The sequence below is a fragment of the Giraffa tippelskirchi genome, chromosome 14 (genome assembly GCF_054371585.1).
Source record: "Giraffa tippelskirchi isolate mGirTip1 chromosome 14, T2T-mGirTip1v1.2.pri, whole genome shotgun sequence".
Classification (NCBI taxonomy): Eukaryota; Metazoa; Chordata; class Mammalia; order Artiodactyla; family Giraffidae; genus Giraffa; species Giraffa tippelskirchi.
This window is the reverse complement of record NC_137288.1, coordinates 21,196,540-21,210,548: the sequence shown is the minus strand read 5'-3', so window position 1 is coordinate 21,210,548 and position 14,009 is coordinate 21,196,540. Positions and strand designations below refer to the sequence as shown.

The 14,009-nt window shown below is 36.3% G+C and overlaps 2 long non-coding RNA genes across 2 annotated transcripts in view; one reads left to right on the top strand and one right to left on the bottom strand.

Moving 5' to 3' along the window:
- LOC145534649 (uncharacterized) overlaps positions 1-13,448 on the bottom strand; it is a 41,758-nt gene extending 28,310 nt beyond the window's left edge. Inside the window, exons 1-2 of the long non-coding RNA XR_014074843.1 lie at positions 13,255-13,448; positions 10,540-10,731 (exon numbers count right to left, since the gene is read on the bottom strand). This is a non-coding gene — a long non-coding RNA (uncharacterized LOC145534649). The remainder of the gene's footprint in view (positions 1-10,539; positions 10,732-13,254) is intronic.
- Positions 1-14,009, top strand: part of LOC145534653 (uncharacterized) — a 442,985-nt gene that overhangs the window by 265,300 nt on the left and 163,676 nt on the right. The gene's annotated exons all lie outside the window — the stretch shown is intronic.

The window sequence follows — 14,009 nt, the reverse complement described above, 5'->3', positions numbered from 1 at the left end:
TAAAACTTCTTAAGATCAAAGATATGGCCTAAAGGGAAAAATTGAAAAAAGAAAAAAGAACTGCCTTCTTTCATATTAAAAAAACAGTTAAAACTACTTGATCTTTTAACAGACATTAAAATTAGACATTCAGAAAAGAAACTATTTCTTGAGATCTATTTCCTGGTTGATAATTTATGCAATTTCATATCATTTTATATCTATATAATTTATAAATATAAAGTACACAATTATATCTAATTTAGGTTTCATTATTATGCTAAAATGTAAGAATTTTGAACATTTGTTAAAAAGAAAAATATCGAAGCACTCAATTGGTTTCTGAGGTCAGAAATTTTGTGACTAAATAAGGTGAACATTTTTAAACAATAGTGATTCACTTTACGTGATATCAAAAATAGTCAAACTCTTGGAAACCAAAGTAGAATGGTGTGCAAGGGGCAGGAAAAGGGGAAAAAGGGAGAATTATTGATTGGTCAGTTGATACAGTTTTCTTTTGCATAATAACAGTTTGAGGTTTGTTGCCCAACAATGTGGAGATACTTAATTTTAGATGGTAAATTTCACATTATATGTTTTGAACAATAATAAAAAAAAATCAAGTTATGTAATTCTGCTTAAATTTTCTCCAAGACAGTTGACTACTATAGAATTTTTGCTTTGCTACATAACATGTAAAATTGACTTGTCATTTTGTCAAAAAATATCTCAGTGTTTTGATTGGAATTGCACTGATTTTATAGATTAAACTGGAATTAATTGATATTTACAAAATTTTGAGCTTTTGAAAATCTTTGTAGTACATCTCTATATCTAAGTGATCTTTAACACCTCTCAGCAATGTTTAGCAGTTTTTCATGTAAAGACCTTGTATAACTTACATTAATTTTATTATAACAGTATTTATGTTATGCTTTTATAGAATTTTATAGCCTAAATTATTTCAAATTTTGAAGCAAATTCTATATTTAGCATGTAGGCACATTTTTTTGATATTTTTATGTGAAGAAATTGATAATCAAACTACAGTTATGTGTATGTATGTATGCTGCTGCTGCTGCTAAGTCACTTCAGTCGTGTCCAACTCTGTGCGACCCCATAGATGGCAGCCCATCAGGCTCCCCCATCCCTGGGATTCTCCAGGCAAGAACACTGGAGTGGGTTGCCATCTCCTTCTCCAATGCATGAAAGTGAAAAGTGAAAGTGAAGTCGCTCAGTCGTGTCTGACTCTCAGCGACCCCATGGACTGCAGCCTACCAGGCTCCTCCGTCCATGGGATTTTCCCGGCAAGAGTACTGGAGTGGGGTGCCCTTGCCTTCTCCAGTATGTATGTATACATATGCATGTAATATACATTTATAATACATAAATGGCAATCAGTCCACTTGGCTTCCTTTCATCCTTTATGCTTTAACAGTTTCCTAGGTAAGTATGGTATGTATTACATCCTGATTTTTATTGGTTTAATCAGAAGAAAGGAATTCTTCATTCTTTGACATCTAGTTGGAAGACTATACTATTTGTGAAGTCTTTTTAAAGCACAGCCTTACTATTGTTTTTGTTTGAATAAGTAGAGAAGCATAAATGGAAGGGAAGGATAAATTCTCCAAAAGTTCAAGTGTTAAATTTTTCCATGTTCTCAAAAGTCATTTCCTTTCTAAGTAAAGGCATTTGCTGTGCTTATTTGTATCTTACAGATGTTGGTTCTTATAATACAAAAGCGATGTAAAGTTATTCCTCTTTCAGTAGCTTATCCTTTTGGTCATGAAACATACAACACATATAGACTTCAAGACTGAGTCCACCTTGATCTCTTATAGACAAGCATTGTTGATTTCTGTCCTCAGATTTAAACTATCATTAATTGCAAAGGAACAGAGTCTCGGTTTATTGTGAGCAGCATCCCCTTTCGGTTTGGGGATTCTGAATGGAAACTGTCAAATGACAGGTTATGATGCTCTTCAGTCATTTCTAACGTGTTACAAAAAGTCAGTGACAGATTTATCTACTGTGCTCATTCTCTTAGTGTGAATCAAAACTTTTATTTATGGGACTATATTAATATTTCCAAATTTGAAGGAGATGAACACTACTCACATGCTCATTCTGAGAAGGGAGAGGATTTACTGAAAATATTTGCTTAGGTTTTAGTAGTGGGACTAACAGAACCAGCTGTTACTGCACCTAAGACCTAAGACTTTCCCTAACAAAGAACCTTTAATAAAATGAAAGCTGTGTTGTTGACAAGGTCCTGTCAGCAAACATTAGTGGACACTGTTAAAGGTAGAAATCATCAATAATATTGATTTGTCATGATCACGTTCAGGGCAGCAAATGTTAAGTACTATTGAATAAAATAATGCCAATGAATTAACCAAAGTTATTGCAACCCACAGAGACCAGGACGTTACATTTATCATTGAGTTAAGACCACATCTTAGAAGGAGGTCTGTTCCCTCTCTACATGTGTAGCATACTTTTTTTTTTTAATGAATTAAATAGGATTGTGAAATTGGATTGATTTTTGTCCATGCATTCAGGAACCTGTTTCCCACACAATAGAAAAACCATTTATTTTCTCCCCTGTAGCATTTCTTTAATGCTAGGTAATCTCTGTACCTGTGTTGTGAGCTTTGTCTCAAGAGTATACTCCACTATTGATATATTTAGTCACAGGAGAAAAGCACGTTGAAAGGAGCATAAATCAAAAACAAGTACACAAATATTTCAAAAGATTGAATTCTTTGTTCTGTTTTTTTTTTTTTTAATTTTAATCTACGAGCATACTGTCATCAACTGTATCAGAGGTAGAAACACACTTGGAAATATGTTCAGCATACAAACAGATGCCCAGGTGAACTTGCAAAAGATCCTTTTTCCTGTTTTAATATTGAGAAACAATTCCAATTTTTGTCAAATGTATAAATTGGGGATCAAGAGACCCAACATATTCTTCTTGTCAAAAGTATTCAATACTTGCTATGCAATGCCTTTATTCTCTTTCCAAGTGTGGCTTAGTTATTCTTGTCTATTTAAAACTTTATAGAAAATGATTGAATTGTTTCACAATGTAGCAGGCATGGACCATTGGTGAGAAAAAAAGGTGGGAAATGAAAATCTCAGATTTTGCCAGTGGTATGGGGTTAGATTAGTACGCATATGGAGAGACACCTTAAAACACTAGGTTGCTAAATCTAGAAGTAGTCAGAATGTGTATGACCTGGTTAAAAAAACAGTTTTTAAATTGAATCATCCATACTAGGGAGAAATGAGGAATCTTGAAATCAACTCAGGAGAAGTAAAAGCCCTGTTTAAGTCAAGATGAATATGGTACTGCTGCTGCTGCTGCTAAGTTGCTTCAGTCGTGTCTGACTCTGTGTGACCCCATAGACGGCAGCCCACCAGGCTCTGCCGTCCCTGGGATTCTCCAGGCAAGAACACTGGAGTGGGTTGCCATTTCCTTCTCCAATGCATGAAAGTGAAAAGTGAAAGTAAAGTCGCTCAGTCATGTCCGACTCTTTGCAACCCCATGGACTGCAGCCTACCAGGCTGCTCTGTCCATGGGATTTTTCCAGGCAAGAGTACTGGAGTGGGGTGCCATTGCCTTCTCCGAATATGGTACTAGTAGAATTTTTAACTACAGGATTTATTGTTTGCAAATATATAGGTCATGAGAATCTAAACTAATTTCCCCAATAACCGTTAATAAACACTTACACTCAAGGGAAGTCATCTCCTAAGCTTAAACAATAATGTATACATGATTTGCCAACCAATTTTTGTGTCATATTCTAAAAAAAATTATAAATTTGTAAAATATTTCTTAAAAGTAGCTTAATGTCATTGCCTTGTTATCCATTATTTCTACTTATATACCCTTCTATGAAAAAATTCAGACTATGTGTCCCCTCTTTCTGTGATACAATTATTTCTTCAAGTTTTAAATATTTCACTATATAATATTATACAATTAATGGGTAGGTTACTCTCTGAAAAGAATTCACTTTTTTAGATATTTTTGATACTTTTTGTTTTTTTGATAATTTTGAGATTTTGTTTTATGTCCTGGACATTATAGCCAGAGTATTTTCACTGAAAAGTCATGGTTGGGATTTAAGCGACAGGAAGTTAAGTCCTTTTTGAAAATCTAACACTAAAAAGCATGACTCACAGTTTGATACTTTTTACAGGAAACAAAAAAAGTTGTTTTGTAAGAAAGACAACATGAAAACTGACTGGGGGAGGTGATGTGGGAAGCAGAGACTAGATTATTTAAAGCCTTTTTTTATTTGGAAATTTGTGTTAAAGGCATAAATATCCAATTTGTGTCCTAAAAAAGGAAAGAGTCTAAAACAAACAAAAAAAAACCTCAAAGCAACAATGTATGGTTAGCATATGAATATACAAATAAAATTGAATCATGGGCATTTTTTCCAAAATATTGTGTTTTTAAATTGGAATCCAATGTATTTATAACATTAAAAAGCCATCAAATCACCTTTAAGATGTCCACATTCACATATAGATGTGTGAAGATTATAACTTTTCTCATCTAAAAGCTATGATTATCATTGCTGTTCTTACTTCTTCTGGTGCTGCTGTTTGTCTGTTTTTATCCAGCTCTATTTGGGGGCCAAAAAATCAGCAAATTATTTTTTGTGCTCAGACTCACAGTAATTCAAATTTCACCTTTTTCTGATACTGTCTTTTTTCCATATATTTTACTGAAGACTGGAGACTGGCAGAGTGTAATAAACCATGTAGGATTATACACACATACACACACGTATATTGGTATATTCATGTGTATATATATATATATATATATATATAGGCTTCCTAGTGGTAAAGAACCTTCCTGTGGGTTTGATCCACAGGTTGGGAAAATCCCCTGGAGGAAGACATGGCAACCCACTCCAGTATTTTTGCCTGGAGAATGCCATGGACAGAGGAGCCTGGCGGGCTACAGTCCACGGGGCCACAGAGAGTTGGACACAACTGTGTACAGCATATATGTGTGTGTGTGTGTGTTTACTCTTTTGTCAGCACTCATTCGTTATAGCTATACTTGGTACTGTACATACATGCTCTGAGTTAATCCCCTCAGCAATGGTATGAGGTGGTATTTCCCTCCTTTTGAAAAAGATGCAGTTTTCACTAATGAAGACATTTTGTAAAGATAGATGCTTTATCATGGCTACTTTAGCAGCTGGATTGAAAACGGAGAGTTTGTTCATTTCTACTGTCCTTCCCTTAAATTATATTTGAGAGTTTCCTTTACCCTAGAGTGACCATTATCTCCGCTGAGTCTCTATCCAATTTTATCCCTTTCAACTTTAAGATTGTTTAGGTTTTTCAAACTGTAATCTTCTGTGGACTCATTGACCTATATGGAACCATGTAAGTCAATAAAACATAAAATAACTGAAATTAATAAACCACTTCAAAGGCTTTTTTAGTGGACCTATGTAAATTTTAAGGTAGGAATCATTTAGATATCTTACCATTTTTCTCTTTTTATTTGGGCTTCCAAATTCCCCTGTTTATTCTTAAAATGAGACATGGTGATAATTCTTTTGAAATATAGGTAGGAAGGTATAAACAGAAACTACATTTGAAAATAGAACAGAATTTAATGACTGGAAGACTTAGGAAATTTGGACTAAGAGACACAAATACAGTATTTCACTCCCAGACAGACTATGTATTGGGTTGGCCAAAATGTTTGTTTGGGTTTTTCCATAACATCTTAAGAAAAAACCCAAATGAACTTTTTGGATAATCCAATATTTATGCATGGGTTTCCCTGATGGCTCAGTGGTAATGAATCCATCTGCCAATGGAGAAGACTCAGGTTCAATCCATGGGTTGGAAAGATCCCCTGGAGAAGGAAATGGCAACCACTCCAGTATTCTTGCCTGGAGAATCTATTGGACAGAGGAACCTGGCAGGATACAGTTGAACTTCTTCTATTAATCAAAATAGATTTTAAAATATTTGCATTTATAAGTATATTTAAGTACTTGTAAGGTTTTCTCAAAATAATAAAGCTCATAATTATATGACCAGAATACTTTCCTAGTCAGTATTCAGAAAGCTTATGGGATTTGTCATTTCCTCCATAGGAGATGTATGGTATTATTTTTCTCTGCATTAAATGCTATGTCTTGTGACACCAAAAAGAAAGAGCTAACCTGTGGTAAATAATTTTCATGAATATAGAATATTTTTTACTATATGCATGTATCATTCCTTTAGTCATTTAAGTGCAATGGTCAAATTGTCTTTTTAAAGAAGTACATGGATATGCTAAGGAAGGCAAGGTCATTGGCTCATATAAAATGCTCAATGAAAACCAGAGGAGCCAGAAGGAGAGGGCAAATATACTGATATAATTATTAAAAATTAGTGTACCAAAGTAAAAATAGTTGCAGATATGGTAGATATTAGATGAGTGATACAAATAAACACTTTGAATATTAGCTAGAAGAATAATTATAAATACATTCATAACTATAAGACACCTAAAAACCAAGAAAATATACACACTATCTCATCACCATATAAATGATATCTATCTATTTGGCTTTGGGGACACAGAAATCTAATTATAAATTAAGTCATATAATTGCACAATTAATTAATATACTGATATAAAGATCCTCTTTAGAGAACTAAAGTCAACCAGATTGATAGGTGACTTTTTACTTTAGTATAGTAACTATACAGTTGGACTGCATTATTTAGGATGAACCTGAAATATATTTTCATTAGATATTAAGATTTCCCATTTACTTATCTCTTTCCCTTATTGTAAATGCAATTTGATTGTAAAACTTGTCTTCTTACATCACCTTTAATCATTTTCAGTACACAGAGTCCTTCTTTAGCTGTTCATTTATCTAATGTTGCATTTACATAATGCCCAAAACAGAATATATTGTTCTCAAACACATGAGAACATTTCCTTATTCCCGTTAAAAGAATCACCTATCTGTCTATATCATCTATCTGTCTGTCCACCTACTTTCTGCTATTAGAGTTCACATTGCTATAATTAGTGATTATTAATGTTATCCTTTGGAAGTATTATAGTTTTCTGTAAGATACATGGGATTAGATAAATTTTGAATGAGAATGTGCAGAACATGGGAGTATGGATAATCTGTTTGTCTGTTAGCTTGTACTATTAAGATATATCTTGAGGAGACTTTAGCAGATTACAGTAGTTAATTCATGGCTTTGACATTAATTCTGCACTTTATGTCCTGCTGCACATGGGCAGGGAAGGACATGGGAGACTGCTCAGGCTGCTAGGTGGGAGAATCTGCCTGCTTCAGGGTCTCTGGGTGGGAGCCAGGGGTCTCAGGTCCTGTGGATGAATAGGGTGTTTCTCCTACCAGTGTATTTTCTGTCTGTGAGGACTTGTCCTTGTCTGTGAGGACTTCCCTGATGGCTCAGTTGGTAAAGAATCCGCCTGCAATGCAGGAGACCCTGGTTGGATTCCTGGGTTGGGAAGATCCCCTGGAGAAGGGATACTCTCCCCACCCCAGTATTGTTGGGCTTCCCTGGTGGCTCAGCTGGTAAAGAATCCGCCTGCAATGTGGGAGACCTGGGTTCGATCCCTGGGTTGGGCAGATCCCCTGGAGAAGAGAAAGGGTACCCACTCCAGTAATCTGGCCTGGAGAATCCCATGGACTGAATAGGAGTCGTTGTCTGTGGGGCCATTATGATGTTGACCTAAGGACCCATTTAATTCAGAGGAGGAATGCGCTTGGTTGGCTGCCTTCAGTGGCTAGGATGGACCCAGTTTTCCAGCCTGGGTTTGCTTCTATTGTTGGGTGGGGCAGTAGTATCCCCTGTCCCTGTGTTGTTCCTTCTATCCTGGGTCCCAAACTGATTCGTGTTCTCTTTACTGCCTTGTAGAGCCCTCCTTGGATCGCCTCCAACATACTTCCAGGAATTATATTAATCGTTGTGCTTAGCAGGGTGAGCTTGCAGCAAAGGACTGGGCCGTCTTGCCTGGACCTGAATCTGTTATTTATTTATTTTTTGTTGAAGAACACACAATTGATAAGCACCTGTTCGTGTTTATATATATGTGTGGACATGTGCACATTCGAACATTTATATCAGGGCATCTTATGCTGAATCACCCATTGCTATTGCATTTATATATTTTCTCATGATATTTCCAAGAGTTTTAGATGCACCTGTGTTGATGAAATGATATTTGGATCAGAAAGATATCTATCTCTGTGAATGGAAACTTTTAACAAAATATTCTCCTTTCCTGCTCAACACTTTATCTTTTAAAATCACTTTTTTTTGAAATCTTGCTCTGAGTTCAATTTCCATTGGTTTGTTTGCCATATAATCTTGAACAGTTTGTTCAACCTCTCCCTGTATCCATATATAGTAAGGTATGCAGTTCAGGATTTAGGACCAATGATACCTAGATAAAGACACTCTACAATCTCCCTATGTTGACTGTGTAATGTCGAGCAGTAGGATTTACCTCTGCTCATCTCCATTTGTCGTATTTAAATAGAAATTATAATAAAACCCACTATATAGGTTTTTATGATAAGTGAATATGTGAACATACCAGTTACATGGTGAACTTTATATATGTTATGTAGATTATATATTAATATATAATATTACCATATAGCGATTATAGAATAATGTGTATATATATGTTTATATTAAGATATATTGCATAATATATATTAAGTATACATTGCATATTATGCTAATGTATGATATAGTATATAATAACTATGTTCAGATAATATAATTATTATATTACTGCTAACAACAAATAATTACTATTAATTTTATTAAACTTATTTCATTTTACAACACCTCTGATAATTATTATTTGTTCGTCATTGCATTTTGTCTCTGTATTTATATTAATATACATAATCATTTCTTCCATAAATATTACTTAAAGAGAGGCTCATGCTTTATTTTTAATCAGCTCTGCTTTGCTTTATAAATGATGCTCATAATTCACAAACTTCTCCTTTGTAATTTCTTTATTCTGTATGTAATTTTGGCAATAAAATTTTTTGCCCTTTAACTTTAATAGGCCCGGGGCTTCCCTTGTGGCTCAGCTGGTAAAGAATCCACAGGCAATGCAGGAAACCTGGGTTTGATCCCTGGATTGGGAAGATCCCCTGGAGAAGGGAAAGGCTACCCACTCCCATATTCTGGCCTAGAGAATTCCATGGACTGTATAGTCCATGGAGTCACAAAGAGTTGGACACGACTGAGCAACTATCACTTTCACTTTCAGGCCCAACCCCTGTGAAGTTTTGGAAAAAAAGATATGTACACTGGAGCCCAGCTTGGACTCTGAGGGGGCTACAAGGGAAAAATGAGCACATTGCAAATGGTAATTCAGAAAACAGAGCACTAAATTACTGACATGTAGTAGACATTGTGCTAATACATTATTTTGTGTATTTCCCAGAAAACTTTCATGGTCAATAATATTATTACTCTGTGTTGAGCACTTACTATCTTTTACCATCTCTGTAAATTCTCAAAGAAGCTTTTTTTCCTTTTGTGCTTGCTTTCCCATTTTTCTGAACTTCCTGAGAGCAGGATGCCTATCATTTTGTGTTTTATATCCTGGTCATATAGCACGCTGCCCAGCACATATTTGGTTATATGGGGAAATACTGGCTCTTAAAAATGAGGAAGACTCTTTCAGTAGCCTTCCTGGTGGGAATTCCTCACAGAGGTCATATTTTATATTCTATAAAATCAAGTTCCTATTGGTGAGGCTTCATTTAAATGGACAGTCACCTTGTATTTTAAAATCGTAGCACTGAGCTGCCTTACCAGGAAGATGTTAATTCACTCAGTTGAGATTGCTGCTTAAGTGATTATTGCATTTGCTTTTGTAGTTTTCACTATTAAGGAAAACAGTCGCTGATGAAAAGGGAGGAAAACTACCATGTGCATTTGAGAATGAATGTGTGTGTGTGTGTGTGTGTTGGTACGCCTTTCAGCCTCAGGAGAAATATGGGGATACAGTAGGATTTGATGGAGGGTAGAGGGAGTGTCTAGGTGGTGACCGTGAATACATGTCAACCTCATGTTTCGTATCAGTACTGTCTCTCATTCTCTTGCCTCTCGATTAAATTGTGCCTTTGAGATTCTGGATTCTGACATCATAAATTGTATGAAAATTAGACTAAATTTTTTTTGGAGTTTTTACTTTAGTATCATATAGTATAGGGTAATTTCAGAAAGTAGCACTGAATTCATCCAAGCCAACATATTTCCTTTTGCAAGTTTTCCGATAATATCAAAGAGCATATATGAGCAACGCTTTTATTTATTACCGATATGTTAACATCCCAAATGCCTTTATATGTCATGTTTAATTATAAGTACTAGAAATGTCTATGTCCAGAGGTATTTTTGAAAGACACAACTTCAACATTTATTTTAACAGCAACAGAAAAAATCAGTGTAAATTTATGTTTCAGATATGAAATTCCCACATTAAAAACCACTTACTTAGAGAATAGTAGGGTATTCTTTAAGAAATGATACACTTTGTATTGATGAAGCTCTTTGGTTCTTGAACTTCCATCTTGAGAACATTATGTGTTTAATTTGAGGTTATGTTTGCTGCTTTGAAACCAGTTAATTTTGCTTGGAAATTATGGCTTTTGTGATATATGAAAACTTTTAAAGCTGTAAGTCAGGCTGGAAAAAAAAGCATAATAATCATGGAAAAATTGATGTTAACTGTGCACATTTTAGGGAAATCAACAATCTGGTGAGTTCTGTGTAAAAGAAGCTAGTCAGTCCATAGATTTTAACTGTAAAATATATTCCTGCTTTGCTATTGACAACGCTAGGGAGACAATAACCATTCGTACATTTTAAATGGGCTCCATTGCTGAATAATAAGCACTGGAAAACTCATTTTTGATATCAGAGATGGCAGAACTTATATGGGGAGAAGCTATCTGAAGCCATTTTATTAAGAAGGCATATTTTAACAATCTTCCCACTGGTACTTTTTCCTACTTATTTGAACATAGAAGGATATTCTCATGTAGTTTGGGGATTGAGATTACCGCAGATGAAAACAATAATTTATTCAATCCTGCATTCTTCAGGGTCACCTGAGAAAATGTATTTAATATTAGATAGCCTTTAAACTGTATGTTTTGAATTTTCCTTCCCTACTGCATGTTAGGTCTACTGCATGTAGACCTAACAGAAGTAGAAGATATTAAGAAGAGGTGGCAAGAATACACAGAAGAACTATAAAAAAAGATCTTCATGACCCAGATAACCACGATGTTGTGATCACCAACCTAGAGCCAGACATCCTGGAATGTGAATCTAAGTGGGCCTTAGGAAGCATCACTATGAACAGAGCTAGTGGAGGTGGTGGAATTCCAGCTGAGCTATTTCAAATCCTCAAAGATGATGTTTTTAAAGTGCTGCACTCCATATGCCAGCAAATTTGGAAAACTCAGCAGTGACCACAGGACTGGAAAAGGTCAGTTTTCATTCCAATCCCAAAGAAAGACAATGCCAAAGAATATTCAAATTACCATACAATTGCACTCATCTCACACGCTAGCAAAGTAATGCTCAAATTCTCCAAGCTAGGCTTCAGTAGTATGTGAATCATGAACTTCCAGATGTTCAAGCTGGATTTAGAAAAGGCAGAGGAACCAGAGATCAAATTGCCAACGTATGTTGGATCATTGAAAAAGCAAGAGAGTTCCAGAAAAATATCTAATTCTGCTTTACTGACTACGCCAAAACCTTTGACTATGTGGATCACCACAAACTGTGGAAAATTCTTAAAGAGATGGGGATACAGACCACCTGACCTGCCTCCTGAGAAATCTGTATTCAGGTCAAGAAGCAACAGTTAAAACTAGACATGGAACAACAGACTGGCTCCAAATCAGTAAAGGAGTAAGTCAAGGCTGTATATTGTCACCCTGCTTATTTAACTTATATGCAGAGTATATCATGCAAAATACCAGGCTGGATGAAGCACAAGCTGGAATCAAGATTGCTGGGAGAAATATCAATAACCTCAGATATGCAGATGACACCACCCTTATGGCAGAAAGTGAAGAACTAAAGAGCCTCTTGGTGAAAGTGAATGAGGAGAGTGAAAAAGTTGGCTTAAAACTCAACATTCAGAAAACTAAGATCATGGCATCTGGTCCCATCAATTCAAGGCAAATAGATGGGGAAACAATGGAAAGAGTGAGAGACTTTATTTTCTTGGTATCCAAAGTCACTGCAGATGGTGACTTCAGCCATGAAATTAAAAGACGCTTGCTCTTTGGAAGGAAAGTTGTGACGAACCTAGACAGCATAATAAAGAGCAGAGACATTACTTTGCCAACAAAGGTCCATTCAGTTAAAGCTATGGCTTTTCCAGTAGTCATGCATGGATGTGAGAGTTGGACTATAAAGAAAGCTGAGCACCGAAGAATTGATGCTTTTGAACTGTGGTGTTGGAGAAGACTCTTGAGAGTCCCTTGGACTGCAAGGAGATCCAACTAGTCCATCCTAAAGGAGATCAGTCCTGAATATTCACTGGAAGGACTGACGCTGAAGCCGAAACTCCAATTCTTTGGCCACCTGATGGGAAGAACTGACTCATTGGAAAAGACCCTGATGCTGGGAAAGATTGAAGGCAGGAGGAGAAGGGGACGACAGAGAATGAGATGGTTGGATGGCGTCACCGACTCAATGGACATGAATCTGAGTAAACTCCGGGAGTTGGTGATGGACAGGGAGGCCTGGCGTGCTGCAGTCCATGGGGTCGCAAAGAGTCAGACACGACTGAGCGAGTAAACTGACTGACTACATGTATTATTCCCACAGCTAAAAACCATTCTGTCCTCTCTTTATACTCTTAAGAGTTTTCCTACTATAATAAATGCCAAGTCATAAAATGCAGTGACATTTTATTGATATTTCGATAAGCATTACTCTAAAGGCATTATCACTTTAGGCAAAACAGAAAAAATATATGACACTGATGTATTGTGTATCTTTCTAGAAATATGCAATATGAATATCCATGTCTAGGATGGAAACACACTCCCTTTAACTTTGTTGTATTAGGTGTAGATAGCTCTGGGCACACTGTGACATCTGCTGGGTAATTCTTGATGTTTGTCAGACTGTTGTGCATAACAGAAACTATCCACAGGGGCTTAGCCAAAAAGGAAGTCATCTTACCCACTTTTCCCCAAAGCAGCCAATCAGCTTCAGCAGTGTGTGTCATCACCATCCCAGGATCCAGCTGTATTTTCATTTTTCTACAATGTGCTTGTGACTGTCATCCTCTGTCTCAAGGTGCACAGGCAAAAATTAAACACACACACAAAGAAACTAACATAAACCTGTTGGCAAGATTTCAAAAGCCCCTCTGTGATTTCCAGTTGCTTTTTCGCAGTCAGAACCTCTTCTAGTGATTCCGGAAGCATTTTGTTCCGGAGACAATGCTGCCCAAAATTCCACTGGGATTCTGTTTCTAGGAAAGAAACAGGAATGGACTTCCAGTAGGCACCAGGAGTGTCTGTGCCAGTCGTTTCAGGAGACTGGCCTTCATCTTCTTAGGAAAAGCTAGATCATTTTATCATTTTTAATGAATCTGAATCTGACCTGGCCATAACCCTTATCTCCTCGATACCTAGGGAATGCTCCTTTCCTGTCTCATCCACAATGGAGATGGAGAAGTTTTATATAAAATACAATCTCATTGTCATGGAAAAAAGTTTCAACATTAACTGGTATTTTTTATTCAGGTACATAAAATTGTTGAAAAAAATTAGCTTCATATACCAGGCAATTTCTCTGTTGACTCAGGGGTAAGAGTCTGCCTACCAATGTAGGAGACATAGGTTCCACCGCTGGGTCGGGAAAACCCTCTGGAGAAGGAAATGGCAACCCACTCCAGTATTCTTGCCTGGGAAATCCCATGGACAGAGGAG